Source organism: Cyphomyrmex costatus, unplaced genomic scaffold (assembly GCF_001594065.2).
Source record: "Cyphomyrmex costatus isolate MS0001 unplaced genomic scaffold, Ccosl1.0 scaffold97, whole genome shotgun sequence".
Taxonomy (NCBI): Eukaryota; Metazoa; Arthropoda; class Insecta; order Hymenoptera; family Formicidae; genus Cyphomyrmex; species Cyphomyrmex costatus.
The window spans coordinates 1,595,349-1,603,307 of record NW_017280561.1 but is presented as its reverse complement, the minus strand read 5'-3'; positions in this window follow the sequence as shown (position 1 = coordinate 1,603,307).

Sequence of the window (7,959 nt, the reverse complement as noted above, 5' to 3'; positions counted from 1 at the left end):
TCTGCCGATAAAGTCGTACTAAAATATACGTAGATATATTTATCCATATCGACAAGAATTGTTGCACCGACCAAATAATTGATAGTATGAGAATTGATTAGAGAATTGCATCTTTGCTCATCTCAGCGCATCTTGAATCAAAAAGTCTGCGCAGATGATTGACAAAGGCTAGCAGGCGCAACAAGTGTCAATCGGTCGTGAAATCTGGGATACACAAGGGTTCGAGTAGAACAGAATAAAAGAGAGAGACATTTGAGTTAGAGAAAGGGATCTCCGCAAGTAGGAACGTGTAGTTGAATAATAAATTGTAGGTGATAAAAGTGATAAAAAGAAAAACGAGAATAACGGATCTATCTCGACTAGGTCTAAGTTATATAGAGGTATTATCGATTATTATTATTAAAGAAGCTCGCGAAAAAAAGAAAAAAGTGATACGATCTAATATTATATTGTCTAAATGGCGTAAGATATAATACTTTCTTACTGAATATTATATTCATAATCATGGTACATTTTGATCAAATAAAAATTGTAAACGAAAATAAATCAACATTGGTGATTAATATATTCATTGTAAACACTGATTATTAAAATAACTTCTACGAAATGGTTCGTCAACGTTTCATCAATATCAATATTATCACTATCTATATTCTACCTCGCGTGAGAGGTATTAGAGACGAGAATGAGAACATAAGCTTTCTTATCATCGACTTCATGTTCTCATTTCTTCACTCGACATACACTGTTCGCTTCCTGCTTCAACCGACCTTGAACCTGAACTATAATCTCCCCAGTTTATTCCCACAGCCACATATATCAGCAATGACCTTTTTTTCTAAATGCTGACTTGGAAAATTGATAAAGAGCATAACATTTATGTAATGAATGAGAAGTTCCGTTTTCTGTCGATAATTGTTCCTTGCTTTTATTATTAACAAGATAAATACGCAATAAATCCTGGATATAAAGAAGTGAGAGCATACATTCATGTGTTTCTATCATATTGCATCTTATCTTCAAGCATGTTTTTAATATTTTAAGAATATTAAAAACTTGCTTGAAAAGAGAAGTAGACTCCAGAATATTCTTCAGCTTCTACACTGCGTAACAGCAAACATAACATAGGATACTTTGGCAAGTTACACTTGCATAATTTAGTTTCCAAATTAACTGTTCACTTTATAAAAGAAATCTATAAATGAGATTCGATACAATCGTTGCGTAACCAACTGAATGATCTGCCGCACCGGTCGGAAAGAAATAGGTAGAATTGTGTCTTATGGTCACCATATGTTATTATGGAAAGTCGTAGTTCCCTACCTTCGGGATTGTTGCAAACATGAGAGAAATTTCTTTTATGAATATTTTACTCTGCTTCAACGTAAACGGGCTACTTGTACACTGACAATGCCAGTAACGATCAAGCTGATTGTGTGGATACGATTGACACCACTCTTGATAATCGAATTTGCGGCTTCCGACCTTGCGTAAGCGCTTGAATGGCACGTCGACGGACGTTAATGTTTTAATTTTCTATGTGTAACATGAATTAAGAGACTTGCTATACAAGAAGTACCAAGTAAAGCAAATCTATTTCTGGAATAGAGTTCTTCCATTTTTCATCATAATCCGTTTTTAAATTGCAGTTAAAATCTAAAAAAAAAAAACAAAAGATAAAGAACAGAGCACACGTTGAATAAAATTTCAGCGTCCAATTTGCGTTTCTATTAAGCGACTTCCTGCTCCGTAGGACCAAAAATGGGTCGACACTTTACTGTTCGATCGCTCCATCCAGGTCAGCAGGACGAAACTAATCGCGGCCTTTCACGAATCATAAAACCAGTATCGTTCTGGAACTTACCGAGATATCATTAGAAATAAATTTTGATAACATTTTACAAAGGAGGAATCATAGATCCGTGATCAATAAAGATAGAATTAAGAAGCACTATGTTAAGAATGGCATTTAATTATTCTGATTACTCTAATTGACCAGTCTAACACAAGATTTATAATTCTTATGATAGTTAAGTACAGTTAATTGCAATATAGTTACACATAACATTTTTTTTAAATTTGCTTGTATGCAAGTTTTTCGTACATACTATATATATAATAATATATTAAACATATATAATAAATAATAATGAAGTAACGATAAAAGTAACTGTTACTATTAGTCACGAATAAAAAATATAAGTCGTTAAACATTACAATTATCATTTTTCAATTAATTTTCATTAACAATAAATTGGTAACGACATTATTTCTTTATTTATGTATATAAGTGAGTTTTGAAAGGAGAAGATATTATGACTGTATGTTGCGATAAATCACAATCATCGTTATCATATATAATTGTAGATCTCGTGTTGAACTGGTCAATTAATGTCTAAAATAATTGAATGCCATTCTATAAAAAAGAAGCTATCAGAATTCATTGAAGAAGGAACGGAAATCGTAACGACTTTTAATTTTTTAAATAATGGTAACAATAAGTAACCTTTTAAATCAGTAATATGCAGATATATATATAACGAGTTAATTATTTTTATAAAATAAGTTTACCAACTTTGGATAAAGATCAAGAATTCGCAACTAATTTGACTTTAATAAACAATTGTTAACGGTGATCGCATTCGAAGGAATAAGTACATCTGGAATCGATTCTTCGAGTTTACGCAACCGTATACATCGCGGTTATAATGGTCGCGCGTCATGTTGATGGCATTCGATCGGTCGTGGTCGCGAATATGGAATTTACAGCTCTTTAGCACTATGAAAAACAGCAGCACGAATATCTGGAGACACGGCAGTGTCTTGGCGCTAAGCCAAGCGCATATGTATATAACATATACATTAAAAAATAGCGGTTAGCATGTGGAAATCCTGCCAACTTTCCTTCCGATGTTTCGATCAAAGTCACGTGCCGTCATGTCATTTCGTGTTCCCAATTTGTGTCGTGTGATTCGCGAGCGCTACACGACAGTGTCAAATGGTTGTTGACCCGTGACCGTCAACGTCAACAATCAGGCCAATCAGTCCTGTTCGAGGTCATTTTTATCTCGCTTTTACGAAACGGTCGGAGTCGGAAGATAACTACGATGAAACGCAATAATTCGTACACTATTTTGTAGAGCGGGTTTCTGTTCTTTTGGATACATAATGCATAATATTTCATATGCATGTGCGATATGGATCGTTGTAACTTATTCAAAAATTACATCTACTTACATCCAATGTGAACAATAACACATGTAAAAAATGTGATAAAACTTGTTTAGTTAGTCATGTCACCATTATATTTTTTATGCTTAGAATATAATAAAATATATAGACAGCATAGACCTCCATGGTGGGATATTTTAAAGACGTCTAAAAGACGTATTTACGTTCTAGGGACATTTTCAGAATATCTCTCGAATAAAGTGCGCTGTGTAAAAAGTGAATACATTACTTCAAAATGCCTATTAAATAACCCTTATTAATTTAGCTCTCTTCAGAGTAAAATGAATTTTAACGTATAAAAATTATTTAGGTGTTCTAGAAACCAACAAACATACACTGAAATATTTTATAATGAAGTATTTATTTGATATTATTAAGTTATAAAAATCAACTATCTCTCTCCCCTAGTCTGATCTATAAGAGATAACTTACATTAAAATAATAATCTTAAATTCATAGATTTTTTTAATTACGCATCGAATTTTTCAGACTTGAAACGCAACACTACTAAACTACCACAGTAATATCACGAGTTAAATTAACTAACAATTTAACAATTTTTGATGCTCTTTGCGGATCTTTCGATCAATCTTGATAATGTTGAATGACATAATAAAATCTATAAATCATTAATTTTTAATTTTTGCGAAAAATATTACCTCGGCCCAGATCTCTTGCCCAATTTTTAGCGTGTTCGAAACTGTTCCCTATTTTTTATTGAATAGTGAAAGTATAAATAAGAATTTCTTTAAAAAATTGTTTTTATATGAAATAAAAATACACAACATTTTTTTATTTTTTACTCCTGCTCTGGAAACGCATTTTCTCCACCTGACTGAGCCTTCTTTATACCGTCATATAAAAGGAAGGTAAACGTGTTTTGAGCCAATTCTGCACGAAGGCCTCTACTCCTGCGTCGTTCGCAAAACGCTTCCCTTTCAACACTTTTCAAGAGTCCAAACATGTGAAAGTCACATGGACTTAAGTCTGGACTGTATGGAGAGTGTACAAATGCAAACCCAGGAAATTTGCTCCAATTTTTTACGCATTTGATTCATGTGTGACCGAGTGTTGCCGTGAAACTAAATCACGTCTCTGATCGGTTGGTGTCTTTTGGCCCGATAAACAGCATTAACATTGTTGAGGAGTTGACAATAGTATGTAATGCCTCGATCGGTCTTCAGAAAGTCACGAATCGCACAAATATTGTTTTCCGTTAGACCTGTCCTGAGATTGCAATCGTGACTTTCATTTTTAATTCTCTTTCGTCTTTCAGAGAAAGTCTTGTGTAAAAAAAAAAACACGGGCTGTGAGAGGATTAATTCCCCGAATTGTTGGCGTAATCTACAGAGAATTTCAGCAGACTGAACCTCCTCTTTCGTCAGAAATAAATTAATTATCATGTGTTGCGCAACAGACGAATGAACCTCGTTCTCGCTCGTCTTGTTGCAGACTGCCGACTCAAGGACGTTCTCAAGCAAGAAATCCCTTCTTAACATCCCCACCAAAACATCCTTAACGTTACATCGTCCTATTTTACCTTCTCTAGACTCCAAAGCGAAATTCTCATTTATATTTGATCCACTTTCGTACATGACCAACTAACGTTTACGTTTTGTGACAAATTATTTACAATAAGAGATTCACATTCAAGGCAATTAAATAAATGATTTAAATTTAAATAAATCAAAATAAGAACCGTCAAGACTGTCTTTTTGTAGATTGATGCCATTCTTTTGTTCTTTAATGTACAACATTTCAGACTACAAATAAAATACTATCATTTTGTGTATAAAAATTTTAATTTATTATAAATTATAATAAAAGTCGGGTGCCAAGTTCACAAAGGTCTTGTTTAACAAGAATTAATGAATCCTCTCGCCTTCCACATCGGGGTGTGAATTAAATTAAAGTGAGTTGAACGTGAGTTAAACAAAAATTAAAATAAAGTTTTACGGGTACTATATATTACAAATGTATGTAATACGCGCGCGCGTGTGTGACTTGGCGGAAAAAGAAAGAATAAAAAAGGAAGAAATAGCGCTGGTTTACAGTAGCGCCGATCAGCTGATAATAATAAAGTTTTTTGAATACCTGTCAGCGTGTTGCAATTTGTATAGTTTCGGTTTACTTATTGAAATTTTCTCTTAATTTTGGCCGAAACCAAAATCAAATAAAAACTCTGATTTTTTATCAAAACCGAAATTTCGGTCAGATGTATTCTAATGTCCCCACTTCCACCAATATAGATTAACTTTAATCTCAGTTCAATTTGCTCTTCGTCTTTTTCTAGTTCTAAAAATTAGAAAAAGAACAGTAAGTTAAACTGAGATCATAAAGTTAATCTACATTGGTGGAAACAGGCATAAATGATGTATTCATTGCAGTAGTCCAAGAGTATATCAATCCCGATATGGAACATCGTTTGTCGACATATCTTTATTTTAACTAATATTACTGAGGCATATCTACAAGCTGAGACGGTTTTTCTTCGATTTATTCCCGGGGTGTTTTTCATGTTCATACTATATATTAATTATTCGTCAATCTCACTCACCGATGTCCGTTTACCAAAACTAAGAAAAGAAAGCTTCCTTTTGAATCCATCGTTGTTCTCCATTTTTTACCGGGCGCGGCAGCTGTTATGCAGCGGCTATATCTTTTTCCTAGGTGCCCGGCCGATCCTGAGTTGCGACGGCGATGTCCACATGTGAAGTAATCGTTGTGATGGCAGCTCCGTTCTGTTGACTACTGAAATACCACATCGTCACGATTATGATTAGTACAACAAAACAGACTTTAGCACTGGTAAATTGATTTGAAGGATTACAAAATTTAGACTGTAGGTTTCATTTAATATAGAAAGACGTTTGTACGTCTGCTTGAGAAAATAAAAAATATATTTATTTAAAACTTGTGAGAATTACCAACGATAAGTTATTCAAAAATGTTTGTGTATGTACGTAATGTGAATAGATCCAATAGAAGACTATTTTGATAGAGAAACGAAGAGGATTTTTTAACACACAAGCTGAAGAAAAACGAGAGGCGATCTCACAAACACTCGCATTTGCGGACTAAAAGATTACGGAGAGTTCTTAAGCGACACAGTTGCGGCTCGCGTTAAGAATGAAATATACTCCATCACGAATGACCGATGCCTATCAGTGGTACCAATTCCAATCTTTATATTCATGAATACCTTAGATACTGCGACAGTGTCATCTAAGTGTTAATACGTTTGCATAATTTAAATATCGATGTTTAAGTTGTTTAGAATTATATATGATATAAGTTGTTTAGAATATATGTTTGCTCGGATCGCGATATTTTTTCTTAGAAACCATATTCCAAAATTGTCGTTACGACAAACAATTCTGTATACATATCCGCAAACAAACCTAATCATTAACAAATTATAATTAATTATTTATCAGTACATATCACAATGCGTTGGGAATTCGCACCTCGAAGCGCATTCAATGGATCTCCTTACTTCTTTTACGCGTTGCAATGTGATGATGTAACTGACACGCTCGACATTTTTCCCTCCGTTTCTTGACACGTATATGTATCGGCAATCAACATAATTCAGTCTGTCGTGTCAGTTGACACGTAATTTTCATCTTTGTTTTACCGCAATTATGTAACGATGATTACATCATCATTCAGTTAAATTACAAATTGTTCTTTTCGCTGGTGGAAATAAATTGCTGAAATCGTTGAAATAAACTGTAAACTCATAGAAATAAAGAATAAAGATGACTAAAATATGCATGGTTGAATAGTATAAATAATATACTTTTAATATTAAAATACTATGAATTCTAGAGATAATTAATAAAAATTAACAAAGAATAATGAAAAATAACGAAATATAATGTTTATAATTATATATTCAAATATATAATAGAAAATAAAACCCATAACAATCGAAGCTAGATCCTTTAGTACTTAAATAATTGGTGTAAATATACTATACAGTTTATTGTTTATATACTAATCCTATCAAACCTATCAGACTGCGCGCTGAATTAATTTTTTTCGAAACGTTATGTTAATAAAACTACCGCAATAGTATTATGAATTAACTTATTTATAACAATTTAATAATTTAATTCTTATGGGCATCTTAAAAAGATTTTAATGATAAACATATTAAAATCTGTAAATAATTTATTGCACAAAATCTCGATCGAAGATTAAACTCGGATCTCTTGTATGTTCCCGTTTAAGGTTGTTTCTCCTATTTTCATTTTTTTAATGTAAAAATGAAAATAAAAGGAACAATTTTCAAACATCTTGATCTTGATATACCATGTTAAAATCATCACCCTGAAAACATTTAAAAAATTCTAAGTTAATTCTAGTTAAACATCTTAGATAATGCTAATGGCGGCGATATTGTAACATTCAAGATTTATAACTTAAAAAATAATTAACATTACACTAACATACTGTATTTGCCACCAAAATCTACTACACTCATTGTCAGATAAGATTTACCAGTCGTCTATTTTGTTGTGTAACTTTGGCCCAACGCATCAATTTAGAACGTTTTCTTTTAAATCAATACATCAAAGGTCTAATTAAGTAAGGAAGGTGAGAGAGACTAAATGTATAATAACACTAAAAAATGTTAGACATGAAGACATGAACAATTTGCAAAAATATATATAAACTTATAAATAACTTATATATATATATATATATATATATATCTTTTTT